Below are 12,962 nucleotides of genomic sequence, written 5' to 3' on the forward strand. Positions count from 1 at the left end.
CTCTCTCTCTCTCTCTCCTAGCTTTCTGTCTCCAGGCTTTACACTAATCTCTTCGTTAAACTAAAGTACCATTCATCTCCACGTACACCATGCACAAGCTCTCTGTGTGTGTGTGTGTGTGTGTGTGTGTGTGTGTGTGTGTGTGTGTGTGTGTGTGTGTGCGTGTGTGCGTGTGTGTGTGTGTGTGTTTGTGTGTCGGTGTGTGTGTGTGTGTGTGTGTGTCGGTGTGTGTGTGTGTCGGTGTGTGTGTCAGTGTGTGTGTGTGTGGCGGTGTCTTTTCATGCATTGAAACTGTGTGTGTGCGCGCCTCGTATAATTACAGAAGTAAAGAGGAGGTGGACACCGCTCGTGGCCATGGTTGGCCAACAGATTAATTTATTCATGAATAAAGCAATATCGTTTTGGACCCATGGCACGTACAGTATATATAGGCCTTCTTCAGGGACTCGTAATGTGTGTCACATACATGTCACCTCGCCCCCCCACGCCCCCCGCTGCCTGTCTCCAGTGTACCGTGTGTTTAAACAAGACTGTCTAAAAGCCCTGCCATGAAGGCGCTCCCAGGAGGCCATGCTGCAGCGCTAGTGGAACATGTGGTAGTTCGGCCGGCCGCGGGGCTGAAGGGAAGGCCATGCATGGGGGAGTAGGGGTCTGCTCTGGGGTCACCAGAGTGTGTAGAGTAGGGGTCTGCTCTGGGGTCACCAGAGTGTGTAGAGTAGAGTAGGGGTCTGCTCTGGGGTCACCAGAGTGTGTAGAGTAGAGTAGGGGTCTGCTCTGGGGTCACCAGAGTGTGTAGAGTAGGGGTCTGCTCTGGGGTCACCAACGGGTGGAGTATAGGGGTCTTTTCTGGGGAGCATGCGAGTGCACAACAAACATTGGAAGAAGTATACTTAAGTGAAAGTACCAGTGAAAGTACCCAATACCACAAAATATGGCAGAATGTCCAGTTCACAAGTTTTCAAAAGGTAAAGGGATCTTTTGAAAATAGCCGATCTACAACTTTGCAGCTTGTAGATCAAAGTGCATTCTGTCATGTCATGGACACTGCATGGTCTCACTGCCTTCCTGGACTACAATTCCCATAATGCTTTGGTGCACTGCCCCCACCTTATGGAGAGGGGTAGGACTGTCTTAACAACATTTGTTTAGTATGTCCTACCACGTAGGTAGGTGTGGGACGTCCTCTCGTTCGATGCCCATGTGTTGGTTCCCACATGCAGTACCAGCTTTTTGGCCATGCAGGAGTTCTTGATGTCGGTGCATGGCATGTCTTGGTTCATGTTATACAGGTTATGACCTCGGTCTTCTTTGCATTTAGCCTGAGGCCAACTTCAGTGCACTCCACTCCGGTCCGGTCCGGGAGAGCCATGTCTTACGTGGTGCCAAAGGGGTGAAGTGGCACTTTAAGTATATACATTGCTTGAGTAAATGTATCGTGTTACTTTCCGCTACAGCCCACAGGGAGCACCAGATCCCACAGCGATCCATGCCATAGTTTGTATCATCAGAGCGACGGCAGGTGCTCTGATGTTTGCTTTGCCATCCTTCATCTTTCTGCTAAAATAAGCCGGAGGAAAGTTATTTAACCCATTCTGAACGGGAACCCCTTTTGGTGTTGGCATCATGTTATGCTTTAGCTATTGAAAAATAGCAGATCTACAAGCTCATAGCGCGCCACCGAGTGGCGCGCTACGAGCTTGTAGGTCTGCTATTTTTGAAAAATCGAAGAACGACTGACATTTTTAGAATCTGATCTCAGGTCAGAATGAGGTTAATCAGACCAGTGTGTGTCCTAGTGGAAACCTCGTATGAATCTGATCTCAGGTCAGAATGGGTTAAACAGTAAAGGCTTTTTTTTGGTATGCCGCTGTGGTCGACAAGGTAACCGCTGTTAAGTCACTGAGACCTGAGCACAGATTCTATACAAAATGTCTTCTAAATGCTCAGTTTTCTGAAAAACCTATGTTTCTATATTATAATGTCAGTTCGTTCTCAAACGACTTCATGTCAAAGAGCCCAAAAAATATATGTAATTGGCCCGTCGACCGACCACCATCTGAAAACATGTTGTTCCACAGATCCGCCCCAGATGCAATGCTCTTTTTCAACAGCTAAAGATTAAAATAACGGTTAAAAGTGGGTTAAACGCTATAGATATAATAAGGTGACACAGATGCGTTCCCGGTGTTAACAGGTTAACCCATTCTGACCTGAGATCAGATTCATACGAGGTTTCCACTGGACAACACACTGGTCTGATGAACCCATTCTGAACTGAGATCAGATTCTAAAAATGTCAGTCGTTCTTCGATTTTTCTAAAATAGCGGACCTACAAGCTCATAGCGCGCCACTCGGTGGCGCGCTATGAGCTTGTAGATCTGCTATTTTTCAATAGCTAAAGCATGACACGATGCTAAACACCAAAACGGGTTCCCGGTCAGAATGGGTTAAGTCATATACCTCCGAGCACCTCTCTTCATCATCCTAGTTCCTTTCATCGTGTTATGGCAAGAAAGCAGTGCATGCGGGCATGAAAAAAAGAAGTATAGTCTTAAAGAAGTTGTCCTGCTTTGAGCTGTCAGTAGCAGTGATTTTGATGAATTAGCAGTGCTGGTAGCTTAGTTAGCCCGGCCCCTAATGGCTGGCTGACTCATTTCTCTGGGGGGGGAGGAAGTATTGATTTCCCCTCTGGGCTGTACCTGTAGCACAGCGGACACGCAGCAGGTGATGCAATGGGTTATGACATGTCCAGCGTAATGCAATAGCCTTTGTTACCTAACATCAGTGGTGGGGGGGGGGGGGGAAACAAGAACTCACATCTTTTTTTTTTTTGCTTAAGTAAAAGTATCAATAGCCTATATACGGCAATGTGGAAATACTCTGTTACAAGTAGTCCAGAATCCAACATTAGCCTATGTGTCCTCTGCTGCAAGCTGTGCCTTAGTTTATTTTTCTGCTTTTAACTGTGTTGTACTGTTTTTATCCTGTACGGCGACATTGAGTGCCCTGAAAGGCGCCTTATAAATAAATTGTATTATTATTATTATTATTATTATTATTATTATTATACTTGAGTTAAAGTATTAGGCTACAAACGTTTTAAAGGCTTTTCACCTTCTCATACAAGAGTGCCTTCATGGTCTCATCTATTTTTCTTTTGCATAATTCTGTCACCCAGTGGTACCAAAGAGCACCTTGTTGAAGATTCCTATACTCTGGCCAAACAGATGCGCTCCTTCTTCTCTTTTTTTCTATCCTCATAAGATTACACACACACACACACACACACACACACACACACACACACACACACACACACACACACACACATGTAGGGGGTAACCTGATAACGCAGTGCGGTATGAGGCAGTGAAAAGCATCTCCCATTTAACTTCTAAGGATGGTAACTCTCAGGATGTTTCTGCACACAGAAAAACGCCACAGAAACATTCACAGACTGCAAAATGAAAACAACAATCAATAATCCATTTTGACCTGAGATCAGATTAAAAAAAAAGTCTTCTACATCCTGAATGTCTGCTATTCAAAAATAGCAGACCTACAAGCTCGTAGCGTGCCACTCGGTGGCGTGCTATGAGCTTGTAGATCTGCTATTTTTCAATAGCTAAAGCATAAGGGGTTCCCACCCAAAATGGGATAATCATGTTATTATACTTTCGAAATGCTCCGTGCTGTTTGGGGATTTGGTGCATGAGGGGCACATGTTTTTTTTTCTTTCTTTCTTCCAATCCAAAGTGCAGTACAGAAACGATATATCATGTGTGTGTGTGTGTGTGTGTGTGTGTGTGTGTGTGTGTGTGTGTGTGTGTGTGTGTGTGTGTGTTGAGCGCTCCCATGGGGCCCTGTGAACCGTGGCCCCCTGCTGTGTGTGTGTGTGTGTGTGTGTGTTTAGCGCCCCCTTGGGAGCTGTGAACCGTGGACCCCTGCAGTGTTTGTGTCGTGCTCTGCCCACTGAGCCGTGCGCGGACAAATGTTGGGTCAGATGATTTGACCCGTGAGGTTGATGGATTTAAGTGCATTCTTCTGCTGCGGAAAACCAAAGTCCTGTAACGCAACCAAGACCCATCTTTGGGTCGCTGACCGATTTTCACGGGTCATGAGTGCATTTCTTTTTTTCCCCGTTTCCTACATGAAAAAAATACGTATGCAGTATATTATTAGAAAAAACACAGTTTAAACAAAATAATCTTAACTTTTCATCAATTATTAAAAACAATTCCTGGTAAAATGTATGGAAAATGCCAGATCTATACAAGCTTGCAACGCGATGCAAAGCGGCACATTGTGAGCTTGTAGATGTGCTATTTTCACTAGTTTGGCTCCCGTGCAAACATCTCATTTAGTCTCGAGTTCATCTTCACTGACATGAAGATGCATTGTAGGGTTTGCACAGGTTGCATGTGACAGATCAATATCATATATACATTTGACAATTTACACATTACACATTTAATTTACACACTTTACAGCTCATAATCAACTTAAAGCTGCTATAAGCAATAATATAATATGTCAAAATATTAATGACCTTTTTATCTTTTTTGGTATTCAGACAGCCAGCAATGGGTAGAACGCTCCCTCTGTGTGTGTGTGTGTGTGTGTGTGTCTGTCTCTGTGACAGATCTAGGGGCCTTAATCTGCATTCAAAGATGTTCCTAGAAGCTTTGTCATTGGTCGAAAAAAACCTGGTCGCTGTGACTAACCAATAAGGAAGCAGACAGGAAAATCGACCAATGACAAAGCTTCTAGGAAAATCTTTGAATGCAGATTGCGGGCCCTAGATGTGTCACAGAGACTAATTATTTTTGGGAGCGTTCTACCCATTGCTGGCTGTCTGAATACCATAAAAAGGTCATTAAAATGTTGACATATGGGTGGGGAAACCCATACAATACCCATACAAGGTATACCCATAACTAATACATTTTTCAACTATCTATTTTTTGGAACAATTCCACAGATGACATTAGGAATTGGAAGCAGAGAAGTAGTTGATCATAATGGATTGCACCAGGCCCATGCAGTGCCAGGTTGAAGTGGAGTGACTGAAAATAGCACCGGGGGCAAATGTTTTCATATCATAAAACAGTGTATAGCTTTTAATCCTGCTATGCCTATTCCCACATTTTTTTCATCGTCTCTCTCTCTCTCTCTCTCTCTCTCTCTCTCTCTCTCTCTCTCTCTCTCTCTCTCTCTCTCTCTCTCTCTCTTGTAGATCTGCTGTTTTTCAACAGCTAACGTTTAAAATAATGGTTAAAAAATGCCCCCCTCTGGACATGTTTAAGGAGTGTAGACTATGTGGGCGAAGAACTCACACACACACACACACACATGCACGCGCACAGGCACACCTTACATAAATAGCTTCAGGGCTTGTGCAGCATAATATGTCCATATTGTGTGTGTTTGTGTGTGTGTGTGTGTGTGTGTGTGTGTGTGTGTGTGTGTGTGTGTGTGTGTTCATTAAATGCTATTATGGTACAAAGCTTCAGTTTCTCTCTAATTATCCAGGAAAATAAATCTGTTTACATCAATGTATTTATTAACACTACACACACGCACACACACACACACACACATACACTAACTGCATAGCAACTGTATAGCCACAATAAACAGCATGTATACCCATCGATATATACTGTAGCTTAGACGCGCATAATGTAACCGCACGCACACACACACACACGCACGCATCAGGGCATCATTATAAGATGTGCTTTATTATATCGTACAACAATATAATGTCGTACAGAGAGCAGGGGCTGGCGGAGCGGAGTGGCCTCTCTCTCATCAACATCGACACAGTCTGCTCTAAATGGGCTCTAAGTAAAAGGCTCTCTGCTTAAAAGGAATTTTGTTAGTACAATAATAAATGTCTCTGTTTTCCATTGCAACGCTGGCTCTCAACTCCTGGTCTACCGACAGCAAAGATCTATTATATTTATCTTTGTCATGTAAAAACATCCCATTCACTCCTATGGGTTACCAGATACAGTTTGTGTGTGTGTGTGTGTGTGTGTGTGTGTGTGTGTGTGTGTGTGTGTGTGTGTGTGTGTGTGTGTGTGTGTGTGTGTGTGTGTGTGTGTGTGTGTGTGTGTGTGTGTGTGTGTGTGTGTGTGTGTGTGTGTGTGTGTGTGTGTGTGTGCGCGCTCGTGCGGTAAACTCTTTCGCTTACTAAATCAATGATAGGTCAAAACATAATGTAGACCTAGCTAATAATCACACTAAATTATAGCCTACAGCAGGGCTAGGCAACCTTTGGCACTGGTGCCAACCTTGGCACAAAGGAGGCTGATCACTGGCACACTGGCATGGAAATAAAATAAAATACCGGTAAATAAACAATTAAAAAAATGTAGTCAAATAAATTAATTCACTCATATTTGTATGTAAATTACATCCTGCACATCATTCTACATTCATTAAAACTCTGAACTCTGACTGGGGGAGGGAGATAGGAGGGCTCTGCTCAGAGTCTAATGATCATTATAACAATGTGAAAGAATATTTAAGAAGGGAAAAAGTTATATTCATGGACAATCAAAACATGTTGTGTCATTAAAGTGACACACTGACTATCTAGAAACTAAAAACATGGCACTTTGTTTCAAAAAGGTTGCAGACCCCTGGCCTACAGTAAATCGTTGAGTGAGCTAAGAGCAGTTTAATTTTGTCATTCAACAGTAAATGTGCAGTAAATTGGCTTAGGCCAATTATTATTGTCAAAATCAAACCTTACCGTGAGGTTTTCCTACCTAGCGAATGATGAACTGTTTTTTTACTGAGGGGTATCGAGAACCTGTGAGCTGTTACACTCTGACCTGGAGTCGGAACAAGAATAGAAGAGTTCACAAAGTGGAAGTGCAGTCCATTTCATTGTTATACAGTTCATTGTTTTGCCTCTCAGAAAGATGCGAAATAGCTTTTGTTTGTTGAAAATATAAAAGGAGAGAAACTAGGACACTATAGGAATGACGGACAGAAGGGATGCGGTAGAACACCAATCAGACACTTTATTTGCTAAGCAAGATCATTCAAAGGACTGTTTGTTACTGGTGACAGTGGTACAGGTAAACAGAGTAGGGACTGTTACTGGTGACAGTGGTACAGGTAAACAGAGTAGGGATGGGAAGAAGAGAAATTTGAAAGTTATGCATGTATAAGCTATATTGGGACGAGCCCAATAGAGAAGGTCTACATTGACTCAATACAATAAAATAAGCACGCACGCACGCGCCCTTCGGAATGGATTCACTGTAATTCCTCAAATGAATTAGGGACCACAGGTCTCGCCTAGATTCATCTGGTTAGTCTGCTTAATGGAGATAGTAGGTGGTCCTAATAGAGGGCATATGAGCGTGACGTCATCATCAAACCAGGAAGCTATGCGGGAATGCCTACTGAGTGCCAAAAAACTACTTTCTGGCCTTGACAGCCCATACATCCAAACAGAAAAATCCAATATGATTGCATTAAACAACGTTAAACTCACTTTGCCACTCACTTCATGCATGCACATACCCTCTATATGTTGTACACTTGGAGGAGGAGCTGTCCGTTCAGCACCGGACTCACAACAGGCTGGGCTGCAGTTCAGCACCATGGACAGAGGAGCTGTCCGTTCAGCACCGGACTCACAACAGGCTGGGCTGCAGTTCAGCACCATGGACAGAGGAGCTGTCCGTTCAGCACCGGACTCACAACAGGCTGGGCTGCAGTTCAGCACCATGGACAGAGGAGCTGTCCGTTCAGCACCGGACTCACAACAGGCTGGGCTGTGGTTCAGCACCATGGACAGAGGAGCTGTCCATTCACAACATTAACATCGCTAAGGCAGGGCTGTGGTTCAGTAACCATGGACAGAGAGGAGCTGTCCTTTCACAACATTAACATCGCTAAGGCAGGGCTGTGGTTCAGGACCATGGACAGAGGAGCTATCCATTCAGAACTAAGCTGTCAATTCACTTCACAGGCAGGGCTGTGGTTCAGGACCATGGACAGAGACACAGAATTTATCTTTCTGAATCAGCTGCCAAGAAAAAAGAAAACCAGATAGACAGTAGCCCACGTTTTAACAGCGGGCGACAGCCTGGCGTATTTCCCGGGTAGTGCGTTATTTGTTTATGGGACCCGGAAACTACCGGAGATAGCAGGCGAAGAGGAAGAAGAAACTACCGGAGATAGCAGGCGGAGAGGCGATAGTCGAAAAGTGGGCGGAGGGACGTCGCCCGAAAACATGAAAATATGTAATCTTTTGGACGACATCACCCGGCGATATAGCCAATCAAATTCCCGTGTTACTTTGTTTACCCTCCATGCCACCAATACGAGGACAGCAGCACCGCCCACTAGGAGATCTATATCACCCAGAGTCCCCGCTTTTAAAACGTACAGACAAAAGTGGCACCCATGCGTAAGTGGGAATATGGGGACCACTTACTATATGTCAATGTAGACGTGTTCTGGGCCACAGCAATCCATGTTTTTTGAGTTGTTGCAGGGACTGTGTTGGTCGTCCCAATCTGAGTTTCTGAGCCTAATGTAATAGTCAAGACTAGGAGCAAGTCACATGGTTAGCCGGCGGTATTATTTTTTACCTCATTGCTTTAATAGCCTCGACTTTCTTACAGAAGATAATATTAAGTCCTCCACTTATAACTAATGGAAATTACGTTAAAGCCCCAGTTGTTTTAATGCAAAAAAGACCCGATCCTGGCGCACACATCTCTACTGATGGTATCTCCGTTATAATTAACTGCTAACTTGAGAGTTCTATATTCTGGCTGTAAGACCATTACTACCTCTGGAGAGAAGGGTTATAAGGGTAGGGGTGAACAAGCCCATCGCCCGTAGGCTGAGATTTCAAAAAGTGCCCCTTTTTGTTGCAATTAACTGGTGTGCGTGTGTGTGTGTGTGTGTGTGTGTGTGTGTGTATTTTTCTGGGTGTGTGAATGTGCACACCAATGCTAAAGCGGATATGTGTGTGTGTGTGTGTGTGTGTGTGTGTGTGTGTGTGTGTGTGTGTATGTGCACGACAACGGCAATGCTAAAGCGTGCATGCGTGGGTGTGTGGGTGTGTGGGTGCGTGCGTGCGTGCGTGTGTAGTTATGGAGTTTTGCGCGCTCCCATCAGGCTGGGAGGCTGAATAAAAGCATTGAACTGATACCAAAATAACCAGACTCAGCAAGTGCCAAGATAAGCTAATTAATGCATCCACACAGTCACTGGGAGAGCTGACTGCAGCCTGCAGGCCTCTTCACAGTAATTGCTGCTTGGCGATATATGTAGAGCTTTTATTAGTTGGCTGGCTAATGGATGGGTTGCCTCTGCTTACAGGCCACATGCACTCTGGTCAACATTCCGCCCCATTGTGTTCCTGAAACACTGAGCGGGGAACGGGAGTAGGTGTTGTGGAGGGGCACGTCACGTTTCATTTCTTCCAAGGCCCCACAATGGTTTGATGATAAAATGATGCGTCTGAAAAATGGCCAAACTGATGGATTACTGTTGCAGGGTCGATGCTATAGAACAAGCGCTTTCACGTTAACCTTCTATTGTGTTACGGTATGCAATTTTAAAAGCCTCGTCAAGGAGCCCCACATTGTTGCAAGTGAGCTGATATGTTATGTAAATGCATGAGGCTGAGAGGGTCCATTTGAAAAGATAGTGTACCAGGGACTGCCACGAGATAATAGTGTTTAGATAGTGTAGATTAGAAGATTATTATGTGATTATTTAGTACATAATTATACGACTGTCTAATGTGTCTGTTGTTGTTGTTGGAGAGATAACAGTGGGGAAACATTCAAATTTGTCCAGAAAAAAAACACGTCCTTGGTGCACGGGATGAATGTCAACGTAAATAGTGGAAATGTTAAGGTAAACAGTGGAACAACACCAAAACACAGCCAGAGGGATGTGTCTTTCTTGCAAGGAAACACATCAGCATGCTTGGCTGATGGAGGGAAATAAGGGCTAAAATATTTATATACAAATATTTTCAAATAAAAATAGGCTAAATGTTACCTATAGTATCCCTTTAAACTGAGGTGATATTGATGAATTCCAACCTGTATCAAGGTATTCTGCGGCGACCCAGCAGGACTTGCGTCACGACATCCTATGAGCAGTTGATCAGCTGTTTTCACTGCATCTTAAACATTGAATGTTCAAGATTTTCTTTTCTAATTTATGGAATTTCTTCCCCAACTTTTTGCCCGTGACCCGAAAGAGAGATTAGACGTTAATTGCAACTAGTGAAAACAGCAGATCTACAAGCTCACAATGCGGCGCTTCGCGCCACGTTGTGATCTTGTAGATCGGCTATTTTCACTATAGTATTCGAGCATTTGTTTTTATCATTTATAGAATTTATTCGATTTGTTTTTGTGTATTTCTTCATGAAATGACTGGGGAAAAGAATACTCTTATTTCATGATAAGAGTCCAAAGAACGCGGTCTGCGACCGATCGACCCACTGTCCTCCACGGTCCTCCTATATAGTGTGCAACGCAATCCCCGCTGTATACAGCCTCCTCCCGGCCGCTGAAACACTTTGTCAGGAATAATCCCACTGTGTGTGTCTTTCCTCCAGGGAACACTACATTGCTGCAGGAGCTCCTTCTGATAGAGAGCTGTGTGCTAGAGACGCATGTACAGAAAGAATGACATATTATCTATACCTACCACACACATGTATGGAACATCTGTTTGTGCCGTCGTATACCTGTGTCTTGGTGTGCGTGCGCACAAGTGTGTGTGTGTGTGTGTGTGTGTGTGTGTGTGTGTGTGTGTGTGTGTGCACGTGCACAATGCTCATACAGTATGCCTGTCACAGCAGACGGTGCTGGATGCTATCAGCAGCGAGAGGATATGAGGTCTACTATTTATAACCTCCTCTGTATCTCTACTCAGACATACAGGCTGCCCCATGGGAGGTGTTGTTTAAGCGTGTGCGTGTGCGTGTGCGTGTGTGTGTGTGTGTGTGTGTGCGTGTGTGTGTGCGTGCGTGTGTGTGTGCGTGCTGCCCGTGGGCGTTGCACGCCAGCCAAAAGGTGTGCTAGACAGTGGAAAAGCGGAGACATGTCACAGTTGACAAGGGTGAAATGAGGGGATATGATTGGCTGTTTGCTGATGTCACGGCTGTGAACGCTTCCCAATTAGAGTCCATCACACACGTCTCCGTCAATCTCTGTTCCACCACTCCACCCCCTTAAGCTCTCTCTCTCTCTCTCTCTCTCTAGCTATCTGTTATCTCTCTCTCTCTCTCTCTCTCTCTCTCTCTCTCTCTCTCACTTAATGTTCTTTTCCTGTCTGTCACATCTCTCCGTCTTTCTTCTGCAAACTCCATCCCTCCATCCCTCCTCACACTCAGCCGCTAATCTTGTTTGCTCTCCTATATTGCTCTGCAACACTTCCATTCCATTGCGCTTCATTCCTGTCCATCCCCTTTGTTTTAATTAGCCTATGGTCCTGCAATTTGGTCCTTGGTGTTAATGTTTTGTCTCCTCTCTCTCTCTCTCTCTCTCTCATACTCACCCTGTACACACAGTCTCCAGGCTATGGCTTTGAAGTTGAAAGAGTGTTGTTGTTGTTGTGTTGTTGCGTGAGGAGGATGACTATGTGGACGTGCCCCGAGGTCAGCGGAAGCACGTTAACGGCCTCGCCGCTGCTCGCGTTTCTGCGTCTCCAGGGGAGCCATTTTGCCGTTGCTCTTTTTTGCTTCCGTCTCCGTACAGTATACCGTTTGATCCAAGAGCGTCATGGGAGAACTGTGTGTGTGTGTGTGTGTGTGTGTGTGGGGTGTGCGCACATTTGTGTGACACATGTGACTTAATCCTTAAGGAAGATATAATCCCCTAAGTGGACAGAGGTAATTAGTGAAGAGGGACTCCGCAAGGCATACTTAAGTGCACGCACACACACACACACACGGACACATATGTGGTTCCATTTTTCTTTTGTGCGCCACACCATTGTGAGTTAATATTGACACAGAGGATTTGACTGGTGTAGCTATAGGTATATGCAGACACAGATAGACAGATCATGTATTTTTAGTGCTATTTTGTCTATTTTAAAAACGGGGTCCCTGTAGGCCCCCTGCAGTGTTCTACAGTGTCGTCATTCTCTGACTAGGGCAGAAACATATAGGCATGATTCACTCAACTCACGATATTAAAAAAATATATATTTTAAAGAAAATTATTTTTTTAATTTCATATAATTTATCTTCCCCCCCTGAGATTTTTCATTTAACTACATTGCAAAAGAAGTAGCATTACTTTTGACAGTGCAGAAACATAATTGCCTTCCTTTGATGAGCATCAACGACCATCATCACCTGGGCACAGTCACAGACACACACAGCTCCCCTCTACAGTGCTCTACTACTGAAAGTGACTATCATTTCTCTCCAAAAGCACTTGAATATGATGGAATACATTTCACCTCACACTAGCCCCACTAAATAAAAGGAAAAAAAAGAAAGTGTTTTATTTTTGAAAATCTATTTTTTATTTATTTCAATGAATCGATTCGAATCGATTCATATCGTCGGGATTAATATCGATATACGATATATCGTTACATGCCTATAGAAACCATGCATCTCCACAGATCATGTGTTCATTTCCTAAACGAATGCCACACGGCATCGTTAGAAGAGTGTCTCGCAAGAGCAGTGACAATATAGCAGATATACAGTACACAAGCTCACAATGTGAGTCACTGATGGGCTATTCTCAGTAGCCGCCACGCCAGCGTGCACATACACACACCTTGCGTTTAAAGACTACAATGAATCACGCGAACTGAACTGGTCCAGAGTAAACCCACCGGGTCAATTTGTCCGTGTGTAATGGCCGCGTTCCGCTCTGTCCAAGTCTCTGTCCCGCTGCAGCAGAATTAAGTGGCCAATGATTCCCAGTCAGGTTTA

General features: G+C 44.3%; 1 protein-coding gene across 1 annotated transcript in view; it reads left to right on the forward strand.

Moving 5' to 3' along the window:
- The window catches only part of grin2aa (glutamate receptor, ionotropic, N-methyl D-aspartate 2A, a), a gene marked incomplete at its 5' end in the record, with an annotated part of 213,140 nt that overhangs the window by 93,718 nt on the left and 106,460 nt on the right, over positions 1–12,962 (forward strand).

Source organism: Protomyctophum bolini (genome assembly GCF_963924005.1).
Source record: "Protomyctophum bolini genome assembly, chromosome: 11".
Lineage (NCBI taxonomy): Eukaryota > Metazoa > Chordata > Actinopteri > Myctophiformes > Myctophidae > Protomyctophum > Protomyctophum bolini.